The sequence below is a fragment of the Sciurus vulgaris genome (assembly GCF_902686455.1).
Source record: "Sciurus vulgaris genome assembly, chromosome: 3".
NCBI classification, from domain to species: domain Eukaryota; kingdom Metazoa; phylum Chordata; class Mammalia; order Rodentia; family Sciuridae; genus Sciurus; species Sciurus vulgaris.
In genome coordinates this window covers 38,456,237-38,459,998 of record NC_136463.1, presented here as the reverse complement: position 1 = coordinate 38,459,998, position 3,762 = coordinate 38,456,237, and the positions used below count along the sequence as shown (strand labels likewise).

The following is a 3,762-nucleotide window of genomic DNA, read 5'->3' as shown; positions in this document are numbered from 1 at the left end:
AAAATCTAAACAGTCTTATATTATGGTTCTTTTTCAATTATTTCAGTGACTTTCCAGGTTCCAATTTGGAGGCAACTTTCCCTTAAGAAAATATTAAGAACCAGTATCTTTAAATGCTGCTATACTGTTATGAAGGTCCCATTAATTCACAACATTGATCATATACCCTACATACTCAAATTTTTCACCTTTCACGGTTGTAGATCAGTGGTGGAACACTTGCCTAGCAGCACGCGTGAAGCACTGGGTCCATCCTCGGCACTATATAAAAATAAATAAAATAAAGGTATTGTGCCCTTTGTTTTATTGTAACATTTAAAAAATATATTTGTAATTATTGGACTTTTACCACCAAAGATATTACAGAGTATACACAATTCTGCCAGGGCAACAATCCAGGAGTGGTCTTCTTTAGGAAACAATTCTACTAAAAAACAAAGGAATAGGAGTAATTTATGGCAGCTGGGTGTGGTGGTGCACCTGTAATCCCAGCAGCTTGGGAGGTTGAGGCAGCAGGATCAAAAGTTCAAAGCCAGCCTCAGCAACTTTGCAAGGCACTAAGCAACTGAATGAGACCCTGTCTCTAAATAAAATACAGAAAAGGGCTGGGGATGTGGCTCAGTGGTTGGGTGCCCCTGGGTTCAATCCCAATACCAAAAGAAAAAGTTTCTAGAGCGAAAGCTATTTAAAAAGGAAAAAATTTGCATTTACAAAATAGTTGATAAAAATGTTCCTCTGGATTGTACAAGAAGGGAGACGGAACCACTGATAAGACGTGGTGAATGATTAATCATACCGCTTCTTTCTCTTCTGCTTCATCAGAGGCTGGACTCGCCTCATTACTAGTTTCCTCATTTTCTGCAGGTGAAGCTTTGGTTCCTTGGTTAGCCACTTCAACCTGCTTTCCCTCTGCTCCCCTTTTCCCTTTTGTTTGCACCTTTTTGTCTGAAGACTTACCTTTCCTGCCGCCTTCCTGGGCCTGGTGTCCACTTTTGCAGGAGAAGGCTTAGTGACAACTCCATCTCCTCTTGGGCTCCTCCTTCGCCATTCCTTCAGTGGACCTGACCTGCCTCTTGGGCATTCTGTCTGCTGCGCTGGGGGCCGGAACAGGTGCCTGCTATGCAGGAGCCTTCTGAAGCTGTGGGCAATTTTAAAAGAAAAACCAAAACAAATATGTCTTTAAAAAATTTGTTCTAAGGGGCTGGGGATATAGCTCAGTTGGTAGAGTGCTTGCCTTGCAAGCACGAGGCCCTGGGTTCAATCCCCAACACCAAAAAAAAAAAAAAAGTAAAAAAAAAAATTTGTTCTAATTAGCTATACATGACAGCAGAATGCATTTCAATTCATTGTACACAAATGGAGCACAACTCTTCATTTCTCTGGTCGTACATGATGTAGATTCACAACATTTGTACAATCATACATGTACCTAGGGTAATGATGTCAATCTCATTCCTCCATCTTTCGCACCCTATGCCCCCTCCCCTCCCTTCACTCCCCTCTGCCTAATCCAAAGTTCCTCCATTCTTCCCTTCCCCCACCCCATTATGGATCAGCATCCACAAATATGACACCGCGGCTTCTGTCTTGAATGATAGGCAATGCAGGACAATCTCCTCTTACATTCCCCAAGCCCTAACCTCCCTCTACAAAGACAGGCTTTATCACACATATAGATGTGGGAACACAAATTATTAAATTGTGTGTGTTCTTGTCTTCAGAGTTTTTAATTTTATTTATGTATTTATTCTATTCATGTATTTATCTGTTTGTTAATGCATACCAGGGATTGAACTCAGGAGTGCTTAACCACTGAGCCACATCCCAGACCTTTTTTATTTTTTTTATTTTGAGACAGGATCTCATTAAGTTGCTTAGGGCCTTGCTTAGTTGCTGAGGCTGGCTTTGAACTTGCAATCCTCCTGCCTCAGGCTCCTAAGCCGCTGGATTACAGGCATGCTCTACCATATCTGGCATCTTCTCTGTTCCTAAAGACAAATATTACATTTTCAGTACTGCAGTTCAAGTGAAAAATATATGGAGAGCATAGTTACCACTAAACTAAACACAAGTCAGCAACATGTTTGCTAAAAAGACAAATCTAGACTGCATTAACAGAAGTAACTGTGTCCAGGCCATGGAACATCAAGGTCCTGTTTTTGCCTGCAATCAGACCATAACTTAAAGTCTGGGCATCACTTTCTTTCTTTTATGGTTTTATTTTTGTTTTTATTTTTTAGTTGAAGATGGACACAATACCTTTATTTATTTATTCATTTTATGTGGTGCTGAGGATCTAACCCAGGGCCTCACATATTCGAAGCAAGCGTTCTACCTCTGAGTCACAATCCCAACCTGGGCATCACCTTCAAAAGGCACAATGATCAATTAGAGAGCACTGACAGGAGAATGACCTGAATAGAGAGAAGTATGGAACTCACTTCATTCAGCAATAACCAGGAGATCCAAGATGGTGGACTGGAGGGAGGCTACATTCCATGTCACTTGTAACTCAGGATTCAAGCAGAGAAAATACTGTTTCTCTTCAAGGCAGTCAAAGCTGCACACAGACACCCTGCTGTTTACCCCATTCATTCACCTTGATCACCTACCTTTGAGTGTGGATCACTTACTGACCACCACCCATCATCTGCCATTTCCCCATTTGCTCACCTCCTGCCTGTCCATCACTCGCCTTTCACCTACCCATAACCCACTGCCCAATGTCCACCCACTGATCATCTGCCTGTTAGCCTGCAGACCACCCACAGACTGCCAGCAGATCGCCTGCTGCCCACTGTTGCCTGGAAGTTCATTGTCACAGTACCCACACATTTGGTTACACACGGCTGCCTCTGTCTTAGAACAATAGCCAGGACCTGCAGATTTGCCACTGGGTCTACTGCCATCTCTGAGCATGGCCACCTTGTTCTGGGGACTCAGGCCAGGGCCTGGAGATATACTGGGGTATCTGCAGGTCTGGTTGCACCTGAGGTCTTTCTGCTTGGTGTGGTAGAGCCCGCCATCTAGCTGCCTCTTTGTAGGGTCACTCCTTTGTGTGAGTGCATCCCTGGTGGTCTCTCTGCATGTCGAAAGGGCATTGAGATCTTGGGACTGCAGCAAGACAGGGCCTGGGGAAGCTGAAGCCCATGTCCATCAGATTGCAGCTGGATTTGTGTCAGTCAGCCTGGGTCTGGCAAGCCTGTGCAAAGCCAGGGACTAAACCATGTTAACAGAGACTAGGAGCAGTTCTCCCAGGGCAGCAGAGTTTGAAGAAACTGGAGAAAACTGGGCTCTCTCCAGCTTTGTGAGTCCTGAAGTGTGCAGGAACAGAAGGGGCCAGTTTCAATGAGTGAGAAGACTGTAAGAGGGTGTGAGGACATCTTGCTATTGGCTCACCCACCCTACAGGCCCAACACCCACGGGACTGGAACTAACATCAAACTTCAGACAACCCCACCTATTGCTGGAGAAGGGAAGCTGAGAAGATTTTTGAAAGCCAACAGAAGCAATCGTTCAATTTTACATTAAGACTTCCTCCGTTTTTCCCCCTCTCTCTCTTACACCTCTACCATCCTTGAATCCAAATATTTAGCATACATCAATTTATTGAGAAATGGGCCATCTGAATAGTATATGACAGTTTTGTTGTATATTCTTATATTTTTACTTTTTTGAAAAAAAATCTGTACATATTTTTTTCTCTCACCTACCTGTTTCCCTGGATTCTCTTTCTCACTTCTCTCATACTAAGAGCCAACC

The 3,762-nt window shown here is 43.6% G+C and overlaps 1 pseudogene across 1 annotated transcript; it reads right to left on the bottom strand.

Moving 5' to 3' along the window:
* Positions 1 to 680: 680 nt before the first annotated feature.
* LOC306656397 (non-histone chromosomal protein HMG-14-like) lies at positions 681 to 1,081 on the bottom strand (annotated as a pseudogene). Its single transcript has one exon. The product of its transcript is annotated as a non-histone chromosomal protein HMG-14-like (transcript).
* Positions 1,082 to 3,762: the final 2,681 nt, after the last annotated feature.